This window comes from Aristolochia californica, unplaced genomic scaffold, assembly GCF_029961685.1.
Source record: "Aristolochia californica isolate CCGP_79_NKW_82.1479 unplaced genomic scaffold, dmAriCali1.0.hap1 SCAF_3, whole genome shotgun sequence".
NCBI classification, from domain to species: Eukaryota; Viridiplantae; Streptophyta; class Magnoliopsida; order Piperales; family Aristolochiaceae; genus Aristolochia; species Aristolochia californica.
The window spans coordinates 17,168,868-17,183,109 of record NW_027181992.1 but is presented as its reverse complement, the minus strand read 5'-3'; the positions used below and the strand labels follow the sequence as shown (position 1 = coordinate 17,183,109).

At 39.1% G+C, this 14,242-nt stretch overlaps 1 pseudogene; it reads left to right on the top strand.

Annotated features, from left to right (window-relative positions):
* The first annotated feature begins 11,608 nt into the window (after nt 1-11,608).
* LOC137959412 (probable histone-arginine methyltransferase CARM1) lies at nt 11,609-13,543 on the top strand (annotated as a pseudogene).
* Nucleotides 13,544-14,242: the final 699 nt, after the last annotated feature.

The window sequence follows — 14,242 nt, the reverse complement described above, 5'->3', positions numbered from 1 at the left end:
CAGTACCATAATCCGCTCTGTGTCTATGTTAAAGTCTATTAGAGGCTTCGTCTGTTACTCGAAGATTTTTCTTGTGTTATAGATAGGTAAAATGGATCCCCTCAGCAACACCCTGACGGACCTAGCAGTAACAATTGCCACACTCACGGTATTGCTCTCAACCCTACAGTCACTATTTGACAGTCTTTTAGTTCTCCCAGAATGAGGAGACATACATGAGAATTGTGCCCGATACGGGTTAAGTGGAGAACTCTTACAACTCAAGGTTAAGGAATTAACCGAAGAGTTAAAAGAACTCACCAAACGGCATGATATGCCAAGCTCCTCAGGAACTTCTATCGGATCTCCATCGTGAGAAAAGAAAGCCACAACGTCAGCTAATCAGCAGATGGATGACTTTAGTGTTTTGATAAACACAGGTCGACCCGGGATTTCTACCGATCATGCCAGGCATGAAAAGGAAATCACAACCCAGACTTTTTTGAAGATAGGGGAATCAGGTATTTCTACCTGCCAGTCTAGAACTGGAAAGGAAACCTTAACGATTTTGATGAAATCGAAATTAGGGACTTCTACCTGTCACTCTCGAGCAGAAAAGGAAGTCTTAACAGATCCATCCCTGATGGAAATAGACTTGTCATTCAAGACAAAATTGGTTACCCCGTCTGAGTTTACAAGGTTGAAAAGCCTAAATAAACCAGATAAAACAAGTTTTAATGAGTTTGAGTTTTTAAAGAAATTTAAACCTTTAAAACTTTCGGACGAGGAACCCTCGCTACGCCCTCAAGAGGTGGACAGAGTTCGTTCAAAGATCGAACCCGATCATACTGTTCAATTCCAGAGATAGAATGAACAAATTGGACAAGGGATGAGCACTCCCTTCTTCATCACTGAGTCTAGCAACAGTTGGAATCAAGTGAAGCTGAGTCATGAAATAGACTCAAAATATGCATCCATGCTTTATTCATATGGATTCATAAAACAGATGGTACTTCACTCCACCGACTTATTCGTTTTGGAGAAAATGCCAAAAGAGATTATGGAGGCTTGCCAAATTTTCATCTCCATAACAAAAAGTAAAGGAATACAACTTCATTTCATTGCCTGTATTGCTGAAATTGTTACTGAGACAAAGATGTTTCCGAGCATTTCTGTCATGACTCTTGAAGGCATAAAAGAAGGTGACGCGAAGATGGAATATGATCACAGACATATTCCAAAAGCCAAGCCATGCCCAGAAGTAGGCTGGCCAACCAGGCATATTCACGGGCTCAATAAGTAGTCTGGCCAACCAAGCGTATTCTAGTTCTGCTGCCCTCATCCTAGGTTCACCCTATATTTCGCTGTTGAGTTTGCTAGAGACTCTTTATGTGTGTTTATTGGTATCAGGCAAGTGCTTTCGGTACCATAATCCATTGTGTGTCTGTGTTAAAGTCTATTAGAGGCGTCTGTTCTAAATGGTATCAGAGCCATGGAATCAGTTTCCTGGCATAAGTATGAGTAAAGAATCAGTAAGTTTATTCAAACTAGAACTCCTAGAAGACTAATTGGAGTAGAACTAGGATTTCTTTATTATCCATGTGAATATAAAGGATAAGCCAGCTCGTGGCCTTATCCTAGTGGGCCCCTCATGATTCTCCAATGCACCTTGATAATTGTGCCAGCTTGTGAGATCTTGTGAGCCCCACTTGATCTTCAAGTCTTCTAAATCAACTCAGCTTGTGCTTCTTGATTCCTTTACTCGAGCTTGCTTTGGGAGAGGACTCTTCTTGGTGTCCCCCAAATCCTCTAGGATTCTACTTGATGACCTACGTCCTCATGGTGGATCCCACCAACTCGAGCACCATGGTGGGCCCCACATTGTAACACTTTTTTAGTGCATTTTTTTCAAGAAAGTTTTGAAAGGGATTGCAGAATTTAGGACCCCAAGAATAATACCTCAAGCAAAGGGAGAGAAAGGAAACAAGGAAAAAGATAAAAACTCCCAGGTATAGAGAGAAGAAAAGAAAAATAAAGGAGAGTGGAGAAACAGCACTTCACACGAGAGAGAAAGAAAAAAAAATAAGAAACTTGCTTGATATCTATGAGTTACAATCATCCCTATTTATAGTTGAGGAGGCGATAGAGTCCATGTACAACTAACCTTAGGACTCCTAATTACATTCCAACTAGAACTCTCTAAGATAAGCCTATTATGATAAGATTATATTATATATTTAAGACACTAGCTTAACTCAACTACAAACACCTTCTTTAAGGACCTTAATCAAGCGAGAGATCCAGCTCTTGGTACTATCTTGTGGGTCCCACATGATCTTCTAGCTCATGTAAATATAGATACCAGCTCGTGGTTGCTTTGTGGGTCCCACTTGATCTTCAAATCTTCTATTTAATTCTAGCACTTGTTCCTTATCTCTTAGCAAGAGCCACTTTGTATGAGGACTCTTGTGGACACCTCTCGAGCTCATGGTGGGTCCCACCAGCATGTGGGGCTATGGTGGGTCCCACATTGTGACACTCCCCCTCAAGTTAGGGGTGTGAAAACATCGTAGATGCCCAGTTTGCTGCAAATGTTGGACACAATTTTGTGAGTGACTGGTTTCGTGAGAATGTTTCCAACGTAGTTCTGTGAAGATACATGTTGGAGAGATAAGATGCAGGCAGTGAATTTTTCTCATATGAAGTGGCATTCTATTTCTATATGCTTTGTTCTCTCATGGAAGACTAGATTTGATGTGATGTGAATTGCAGCCTGATTATCACAATATAGATTCATAGGACTTCTTTGTAAAAACCCAGTTAAGTAAGGAGAGATCTTATCCATCAGAGTTATCTGAATGTGTGTGCCATGGCTCTGAACTCTGCTTCTACACTAGACCTTGCAACTACATTCTGTTTCTTGCTCCTCCATGTAACCAAGTTTGCTCCAACCATCGTACAATATCCTGAAGTAGATTTTCTATCATCCAGGGATCCGACCCAGTCTGCATCTGAGAATCCTTCGATGTTGAAGTGTCCATGATTTTTATAGAGGAGCCTTCTTCTTGGTGCTCCTTTTAGATATCGTAATATCCATTCTAGTGTTTTTCAATGACTGAGTTGTGGTTTGTGCATATATTGACTTACCACACTGACTGCATATGAAATATTTGGCCTCGTTATGCAGAGATAAATAAGTCTTCCCACCAAGCTTGGATATTTTCTGGCATCTACTTCTTCTCCAATACCTGCACATAATTTTGTATTCAAGTCCATAGGTGTTTCTACTAGTCTACATCCTAGCATTTTGGTCTCCTCCAGTAGGTCAAGGACATGCTTCCTAGTAGATAATATAATTTCATGTCTGGATTGTAGTACTTCAATACCCAAAAAATATTTGAGCAGTCTGAGATCCTTTGTCTTGAATTCAATACATATCATTTCTTTTATCTTTTGGATACCCTTGGGATCACTTCCAGTTATAATAACGTCATCAACATATATGGCTAGAATTACTTTGCCCTTCGGAGTGTCTTTAATAAAGAGAGAGTGATCTCCAGATCATCTGTTAAATCCAGCCCGTATGAGGGCTTGGCTAAATTTTTCAAACCATGCACGAGGCGACAGTTTGAGACCATAAATAGATTTTTGTAGTCAACATACGGACTACCCCTCAATGACATACCCAAGTGGTTGCTACATATAAATGTCCTCCTTTATATCCCCATTTAGAAAAGCATTTTTAACATCAAGTTGATAAACCTGCCAGGAAGAGTTAGTTGCCATAGATTACAAATATACCGAGTTTAATTTAGCCACTGGAGAGAAGTTTTCTTCATAATCAATGCCAAAACATTGTGTATAGCCTTTATCAACAAGGTGATCTTTCAACTGAGCCACGGACCCATCCAGATTGTGTTTCACCGTAAATACCCATTTTCAACCGACGAGTTTCTTATCTGAAGGATGTGGGACTAGATCCCATGTATAATTTTCATAAAGGGCATGCATTTTTTCATCCATAGCCGCCTTCCACCCTAGATGCTTGAGAGCCTCCTGATAGGGCTATGGTATAGGTATGGAGGAAACATCCGATAGAAATTGACAACAAACAGGGGATAGACGATGATGAGACACGAAGTTTGTTATGGGATGAGAAGTAGAAGGCATGGTGTATGATCTGGTCTCTTTCCTAACAGCAATAGGACGAGTATCATATTCTAGGCCAAAAATAATCAGAGAAGATGGACTTACCTCGGTAGGATCTGATGACTCAGTAGGTGTGGTTAGCCAATGTTTCTGGGGGCCAAGTAGTTTCTATAGCACGGGGCACAACCGGTCGAAGAGAACCTGGTACTGACGATAAACCTAGAGGAGCATTATCAGAATAATATGGAGAGTCTTCAAAAAATTTGTCAACCCTCTAAACAAGTAAATGTTGAAGAGAGGGATTATAGCAAACACAACCCTTTTGTGTGCGAGAGTATCCTAAGAAGATACACTTCAAAGATTTGGGATCAAGTTTACTATGTTTTGGGGAGGAAATATGGATAAAACATTGACAGCCGAAGACTCTCAAGGGCAGCAAAAAAGGATCATCATTAGGTAATAATAGAGAGTAGGGATATATTTTTACCAAGAACGGAAGAGGGTAACCGGTTTATAAGAAAACATGCGGTAAGAACTGCATGCGGCCAATAAAAATATGGAACTTGCATATCATATAGTAAACCACGAGCTACCTCAAGAATATCATGGTTCTTCCATTTGCTTACACCATTTTGTTGATGGGTGTAGGAACATGATGTCTGATGAATAATGTCATTTTCTTGACAAAACAAGTCAAGATCTTTGGATGTGTATTCATTGGCATTATCCTAAATAAGGAATTTAATTTTCTACCCAAACTGACTGAGTACCACTGCATGAAAAGATTTAAATATCAATGGTATTTCATAACTCTCTTTAAACAAAAATAACCGAGTGGGACTAGTGAAGTCATCAATGAATGTAATAAAATATTTCACTTAAGGAATGTTGGAGATACTCAAGGGTCCCCATACATTAGTATGAATTAACGAAAAAAGAGAGACACTTTAAATTTTTTGACAAGGTGAGTATGTAGACCTCTGATGTTTACTCATTTGACATGGTTCACAATGAAGGCCCGACTGCGCTTTAGGGAAAATATGATGAAGAGATTGGGTGGACGGATATCCCAACCAGTTGTGCCATAACCTAGTTTTATTGTCACAGGCGGATGCAGTATTTATTTGTGGCACATCCTAGTAGTAGATCCCCCCTTATTCACGGCCTCCACCAATCACCCGCTTTGATATAAGATCCTGGAACATACATGAAGTGGGTTAGAAAGTGATAGAGTAATTAAAATTTTTGGTGAAATTCAAAGGAATAGTAGGAACGAAAAGGATATCAATGAGTGGAAGTGATGGTGTAACAGAAGTGGATCCTTTCCCTTGAACTATAGTTTGTGAACCATTAGTAATGGGAAAAAATTTATGTGAAAGACATGGAGAAACTGAGTACAGAAGATGTTTGTTACCTGTAAGATGCTCGGAAGCTCCTGAGTCAAGTTTCTAAGATGAAGTGGATGCATAAAACATACCTAAAGAGGTGGTGGCAACAGTTGGTGAAGAAGTACTTGGGGAGGACCCCATCATGGTCTTAATTTTCTGTAATATTTCATAGTCTTCATCAGTAAAAGTATGCTTTGGAGTTGTTGTGGTAGTGTGCTCTACCTTTGTATCACTCACTAAGGCTTGGTTAGCCTTATTCTCATTAGTTTTGTAACATCATTCATGAGAGTGAACCAATCTACCACATATAGAGCATTCTTTTAGGTGAAAGCATGTATCTCTAGTTTGGTCATATCCCTTACAATGGGTGCATTTCTTCCCATCTTTTCGGTCAAAACCAGTCCTTCCACTCTTCCTCTTCCTCCTCTTCCTCTATAAAATCTGCATCATCCTCGGCCTTGGTTATAAGGGTGTCCCCTATGTCCAAAGTACATTGCGGATGGTATTTTAGCAGTAGAGGGAGAAGCTTCTAGAATACGGAAAAGTTTAGCACATACATCATCAAAAGTGGGAACTACGGAAGAGCTAAGAAGGTGAATCTTAGAAACTTCAAGATACAATTTAATGTTAGCAACGCATATGGTTGTTATCAAGCCTCTTTCTGTTTATCTTGGAAAGATATCTATAGAGGTTGGCTAGGCAAGTTTCCATTCTTGAAGAAAGCCTTGAAAGCAGGTCAAATATTCATGTATATTGTCTCCTTGTTTGGTGGTAAGCATCCGTTGTAAAATATCATATGGCCTTTGTAAGTTGTTAGAGCTTGAATACAACTTGGCGCATGTCTCCTAAATTTGTTTAGCCTTCTCTAGATAAATGACATTATTGGAGACATGTTCTTCCATACTGTTGATAAGCCAATTAATCACCAATGTATCCTCCTTTAACCATTAGCTATAGAATATATCATCTTCATCAATATGTGGTCCACGGTTGGAGAGATGACCAACTAGGTACTTTGTGATAAGACACCAACGAACTGATGTGGACAAGGTCATAAAATTTGATACCCCCTTGTAAGGGTATAGTGGTAATTCTGAATATGTCACTCTTGTGACTCATATTATCTTCAGCAATAGTAGGCAAATTTAGTAAAATATTTCTCCAATCAAGTAATCAAAATATGACAAAGTGGACGACTTTAACCAACTCGATTAATGAAGATGTTTTGCATAAATTCTAAGTAATTAATTTTAATGGATACTGACTCATAAAAGGATCAACATCATCCTTCTTTATCCTGAAATCTTGTTCCCACAGATTTATAAAAAAAATCCAATATGCATGGTCTCGATCAAAGTATTGTGGAAACCGACAAAAGCTTTCTTAATAATCTCTTCTAATAAAAAATAATCCAAGATGCATATAATCGCATAATTTCATAAGATGAAAATAAGCATAAGGACATCTCTACACCGCCTCTTAATACCAAAAACCAGTAGCATAAAATTAATAATATAATAAATAAATAATTATCTCTTGAGCTTTAATCTTTTGTTATAAGGAGTCTTCTATGAGTAGCTTTTAATCATATCTTCATAGAGTATAATGGGGATCCTAAATTTGTAGCTCTGATACCATGTTGAATTTATGACCCCATGAATAATATATTCCTTGAGCAAAGGGAGAGAGAAAGGAGAAAAGGAAAAAGAGAAGAGTTCTCGGGTAGAGAGAGAAGAGAAGGAAAATAAAGGAGAGTAGAGAGAAAGCACTTCACAGGAGAGAGAAGAAAAAAACAAGAAACTAGCTAGATTATTTCTGAGTTACAATCTTCTCTTTTTATAGTTGAGGAGGTGATAGAGTTCATGTACAAGTAATCTTAGGACTCCTAATTACATTCCAACTACAACTCTCTAAGATAAGCCTCTCATGATAAGATTACATTATCTATTTAAGAGACTACTTTAACTCAACTTCTAAATCTTCTTTAATCACGTGAGCCAAGATAGAAATCCAGCTCATGATCTTATCTTTGTGGGTCTCACAGGATCTTCCAGCTCATGTTGATAGAGATACCAGTTCGTGGTATCTTTGTGGGTCTGACTTGATCTTCAAATCTTCTATTTAATTCCAGCATATGTTCTTTATCTCTTAGCTAGAGCCACTTTGTATGAGGACTCTTGTTGACACCTCTCAAGCTCATGGTGGGTCCCATTAGATTGTGGGGCCATGGTAGGTTCCACATTGTAACAAGGATTTCTAGTAAAAACGTTTCTCTAGGGACAATTAGTGCTTCATGTTTCTTGGAAAAACTTTTCTAGCTGAGAATTCATACCAAGAAAATTTTGTGGTTAGTCTATTTTTTATTAAATAAATTACTTTCTAAAACTATAAGGCCTAGTTAGTGTATATTTTTAGGAAACAATGGAAAATAATTTCTTGTAAAAATACATCTTCGCGGACATTTAGTTCCTCATGCTTCCCAAAAACACATTTCTAGCAAAAAAATCTTACTCAGAAAGTTTTATGGTAAAAAAACATTTCCTGAAACAAATTTATTTCTATAACTATAAAGTCTTGTTAGTCCATGTTTTTAGGAATCGTTAAAAAAATTCGAGTTAAAATATGTCTAAGGACACAATTATTGCCTCTTGTTTTCTTGGAAACACTTTTATAGCTGATAATTTTTACTAGGGAAATTTTGTGCAAAGGCAATATTTGGTGGAACAAATTCCTTTATATAATATAAGTCCTTGTGAGTAAATTTTTTAGGAAACATTTGGAAAGGATTTCTTTCTACAAAAATTAGGCCTTGTTAGTGCACTTATTTAGGAAATGTGGAAAAATGTTTCTATTAAAAATACATTTCTAGTGTTATGCATGCAATAACATTATTAAGAGTGTAATTACATTTTTTTCTTAATTTAATTTATTTTATTTCAGTTAAAGAATTAATAGGCCACAAGGGCATTTTTTAATATTTTACCTATAGGTGTATTTTTGTAATATTTTATATTAAACCTTGTAAGGGTGAACCCTATATAAGGGGAAAGAGTAATGAGAAAAAGCAAGCATTGATTTAGAGTAAACAAGGGTTTTGAGTACTCCTCACCGAGCTTAGGGGTGTGCGCTCTCCTCAAAGACCCTAGGGTTTTCAAGCTTCCCGTTGGCTTGATTTTTATATCTCTTCTTCCTCCCTAGGAATTCATGTGTCAGATCCAGGACCATAACAACTGGTATCAGAGCGGGAACACAATGAGCGATACTTTGGCCCAAGAAAAATGGATTGCCATGCTCGATTTATTGGAAGAAATACTTGCAGGACTTATAGTATGGGAAGAAACTTTGCAGGATGGAATGCGTAGAATTTCCATTAAAATTTCTGCAATGGACAGGCATCTCATTGCCACAGAAAAGAAGGTCATACGGCCTAAACTCTCCGAGCACGAAAAACTTCATAACAAAAGGCAGCAGACGGTGTCTCAAACGGAAAGATAGGCCACAGGCCAGAAAAAATTAAAAAAATTCATAGCATGGAAATCAGACAACAGTGACCCTGCAAATCTGAAATCGAACTCAAAACTTCAGAAATCAGACGGCGGGGACCCCGATTTTTGGAAATCAGAGGGATATTCCACAACCCCCTTCTCACGGGAAGCCATACGACTTCCATAGGTGACGCAAACAAATCCGAGACACCTTCGTCTCAGAAAATCGCCAAGTGGAGAACCCCCAAAAGGGTAATGTTCATCGTTAGAAAAAGCCCTGCAGGCAACCAACCGCAATGCATTTCCGACAGGGTTTGTCGTCCCAGCAGCCGACAAGGCGAGGATAAAATGGGAGAAAGGCCAACGAGAGCAAGGGGAACCACAGTGGAAGGTGTAATTTGGGGGTAAGCTTCTAAAATGCCATCGATTTTTAGGTCAAAACGATTCTTCCATGGGGTTGATGGGGTTCCAAGGTACTGAGCAGCAGCAACGCTGCTCGAAATTTGGAGATGGAAGTTTTCTGTTCCGTGAAGCAGAGAAAAAGAGCACATTTTACGGATTTTCGGTGTGTGTGTCTGAAATACGAGATGGATTTTTTTGGGGGACTCTGGGATTGATAGAAAAAATTTTATGGGTGGTTAATTGTTTTTCTGTTGATGCGTACAACACCTGTGCGTCCGTTCTTGGTCAAATTGGAAACGTTGTGCTTCATTTTTTGGATGATATGTATACTAATCGACCACTGTTTGTCAAAATTCTTCAACCAGGTGTGAATTCTGGAGATGAAATTATTTTGGGTGTGCCGAGAATGGTCTTGTGGAGGAATTATATCAATTTTTCTAGGACGAATTATATTGTTGTGGATGCACACAGCAACAGTGTGTCTGTTTCAAAAATGGAGATTTCTAGTCTCCTGTTCTGGATAACAATGTTGTTGTGTTTGTGGAGAGCGTTCAAAGATGATGAACAAGGCTATATGAAGTATAAAGACACCAATCTACCATTAAATACCAGAGTTAAAGATCTTATCAGAAGAATGAATTTGGCTGAAAAGATCGGTCAGATGACACAAGTCGATCGATCTGTGCTCTCCCCAAAAATCATGAGCAAGTACTTCATTGGAAGTGTATTGAGGGGTGGAGGTACTATTCTTGCTCCAAATGGCACTCCCCAACAATGGATTGATATGGTGAATGCTTTCCAGAATGGATCACTCTCTAGCCGTCCTGGGATTCCAATGATTTATGGAATCGATGTTGTTCATGGGCACAACTATGTCTATAAAGCCACCATATTCCCTCATAATGTTGGACTAGGAGCAACAATATTGGAGAAGCAACTGCTTTGGAAGTCAGGTGAACTGGGATTTTAGTATGTTTTTGTTCCATGTATTGCAATTTGCAGAGACCCCAGATGGGGTCGTTGCTAGGAGAGTTACAACGAGGATCCAAAGATTATCGAGGAGATGACAGAGATCTTCTCTGGTTTACAGGTGTTGAATTTAGGATTCCATGAATAATACCTCGAGCAAGGGGAGATAGAAAGAAAAAAAGGAAAAAGAGAAGAGCTCTCAGGTAGAGAGAGAAGAGAAGGAAAATAAAGAGAGTAGAGAGAGAACACTTCACACAAGAGAGAAGGAAAAAAAAGAAACTTGCTTGATGAATTTCGAGTTACAATCACCTTTATTTATAGTTGAGGAGGTGATAGAGTCCATGTACAAGTAATTTTAGGACTTCTAATTACATTCCTAATAGAACTCTCCAAGATAAGCCTATCATGATAAGATTACATTATCTATTTAAGAGACTAATTTAACTCAACTACAAACACGTTCTTTAAGGACGTGAATCAAGCTAGTGAGCAAACTCTTGGTCTTATCTTGTGGGTCCCACATGATCTTCCAACTCGTATAGATAGAGATACCAGCTCATGGTATCTTTGTGGGTCTCACTTGATCTTCAAATCTTCTATTTAATTCCAGCACATGTTCTTTATCTCTTAGCTAGAGCCACTTTGTATAAGGACACTTGTTGACACCTCTCGAGCTCATCGTGGGTCCCACCAGCTTATGGGGCCATGATGGGTCCCACATTGTAACAATACCATGTTAAATTGGGTCCAAGGCCTTATCCTAAAATGACTAGCCACTTAGGAAACTTTTTTCCCAGCTAATAAACTCAAAATCTTTGTATCCACCAACCATTGTGGGATTATGTCTTAACACTCCCCCTCACATGTAGGCCCGCTCTTTTTTATGGCTCTAAAAGTGGATAATTTAGGTGGAGGCCCACATACTGAGTGGCTTACTTTGATACCATGTTGAATTTATGGAAAAGATAAATACTTCATTGACTTCATTAACTTATTATAATCAGAGTACATGAACCTCTATTTATAATAGAGGAAGGTAGTAGAGTCCAATTACAATAAAACTACCTTTGTCCCAATTTCACCCAAAATCTAACACTTAAAGATAAGTCCTAGCATAATTAAATAACTCAATATAGATAAAAGACAAACATAAGTCAAACTAAAACTCTTCTAGGACGTGACCATAAGATAAAGATGCCTTTGTGAGTCCTTGATCTTCCAACTTATGTGATAAGGATGCCAGCTTGTAGTAATCATGGTGGGCCCAAGGGAGAAATCCTTCAAGGAGGACGACTGCGTGCTCCTTATGTTGCTGGACAAAAAAAGGTTGCTGCCTATGTGAAGTACTTTCTTGGTGATGGCGGTACCCAAAAAGGGATCAATAAGTATATCACCATAATCGACTTCCATTCACTACTGTGCATTCACATGCCTGCTTACTATGATGCTTACTATGATGTTTGGCAAGGAGTTGATAGAATCATGTACCCACCTCACACCAACTACTCGTCCTCTGCTGCTGCTGCAATTCAAGCTGGAATCGACATGGTAATGGTGGGGTATAACTTCACTGGATTCATTGAGACCTAACCAATCTTGTGAGCAGCGGTATGAAGAGTGGTGTTACAGAAGTTCAAGATGCTGATACACCTAAGGACACAATTGATGGTGCTGAGGAACGCTTGCACTTATCAAGATGGACAGCTTGTGTAGACACTCATGGTTTCTTCAACATTTTTTATTTGTGCTGCTGCTATGGCACTGCAGCAACCAATGCTGACAACAGTGGCACTACTGAAACCAGTGCTGCCAACCAGCCAAGCAAACAATGCTGTTGTGGCAGTCCAGAATACATTGATGCTAGACAGCCAAGGACACAGTGCTACTATCGTAGTTCAGCACACATTGCTGCTAGACAGCCAAGGACACTGGCAGTGCAACAAAAGTTACTGCTAGACAGCCAGCCACCAGTGCTGAAAACAGTGGTAATGCAGAATGAAAATGGTGCGGTTAATTCTGGAAATCTTGATAACTGTTTGGCAGTAATTGAGAACCGTTCAGATTTCCATGATTGTGTTGTTGTTGACGTTGGTGCTGGTAAGTGGTATTCTTTCATTATTTGCAGCTCAGGCTGGTGCAACGCATGTTTATGCTATGGAGGCATCTGAAATGGCTGAACATGCACGTAGACTGATGATAGCAGGAAATCCATCATTGGGACAACGAATAACTATTGTCAAAGGCAAAGTTGAGGAAGTCGAGCTGCATGAAAAAGCAGATATACTCATTTCAGAGCCTAAGGGCACTTTATTTGTCAATCAAAGAATGCTAGAGTCATATGTAATTGCAAGAGATTGGTTTCTTGTTCCCAATGGTAAAATGTTTCCAACAATTGGAAGGATACACTTGGCTCCTTTCAGTGATGAATATTTGTATGTTGAAATTGCTAACAAGTCCCTCTTTTGGCAGCAGCATAATTACTATGGGGTTGATCTTACCCCTTTACATGGACCTGAATTTCAGGGATATTTTTCTTTGTATGTAGTAGATGCTTTTGATCCAAGATTGTTGGTGGCTCCAGCAGTTACCCATACATTAGATTTCATGACACTGAAGGAAGCGGAGCTATATGAATTTGACATCCCTTTAAGTCTCAAAACTGCTGTTGGGACTAGGATACATGGGCTTGCATGTTGGTTTGATGTCTTGTTCAATGGGAGATTTGTTCATCGGTGGCTTACGACTGCACCAGGGGCTTCCATAACACATTGGTACCAACTTCGTAGTGTTCTCTCTCTGCCTTTATATGTGATGGCTGGACAAAAAATTACAGGTCGTCTTCACATGGTGGCGCACCATGCTCAGATCTATACTATGAACCTTACTCTCTCGGCTAAAATGTGGGGTGCTGAAGCTGAACATGAAGGCATAATCCAAAGCACTACGGCTAAGGTCGATCTTAAAGTACCATATTTTCGAATGTCTCAACCACAGGGCTACAAATGGAGCACTCATATATCTACATCCCTGGGTAATCTTCTCACCAACTTCTCAACCCAATTCCAGCAACATTGTTGCTGCCAAGTCAGACCTCCAACATACTTTGGTTGGGGACATGCTGCATTTTGCCCAGGAGTCAACCGTTGGGGCAGCTCACACAAGGGTTGTTAATGTTAAAGCACAAGTTGCCAATTTGGAGCTGGTGATAGTTCAACTTGTTGTTTGGTTGTTTATCCATAGTAGGGGGGTGCTACAACAAGTGATGCAGGCAGTGTCAAAAAAAAAAAAAAAAATTGATTCTCAATTGGAATGCTCTAGTTTTGTCGTCCAGAGGGCTGCCATAGATACAGCGGATGTTCCTTGGGAATAGGTGGAGACTCTAGCAAGCAGACCCTACCTTCGAGCATGAGGAAAAGCTCTTTCTCCCAGGGGGTGTAATGTTATGCATGCAATAACATTATTAAGAGTCTAATAATTATTTTTCCTTAATTTACTTTATTTTATTTTAGTTAAAGAATTAATATGCCATAGGGGCATTTTTGTAATATTTTATCTATATGGGTATTTTTGTAATAATTTATCTTAAACCTTGTAAAGGTGAACCCTATTTAAGGGGTAAGAGTAATGAGAAAAAGCAAGCATTGATTTAGAGTAAAATAGGGTTTTGAGTTCTCCTCAACAAGCTCAGTGGTGTGCGTTCTCCTCAAAGAACCTAGGGTTTTCAAGCTTCCTTTTGGCTTGACTTTCGTCTTTCTTTTCTTCCTCCCTACAAATCCATGTGTCAGATCCGGGACCATAACATCTAGGACCATTAGTGCCTCATGTTTCTTGGAAACAATTTTCTTGCTGAAAACTCCAACCAGAAAAAAT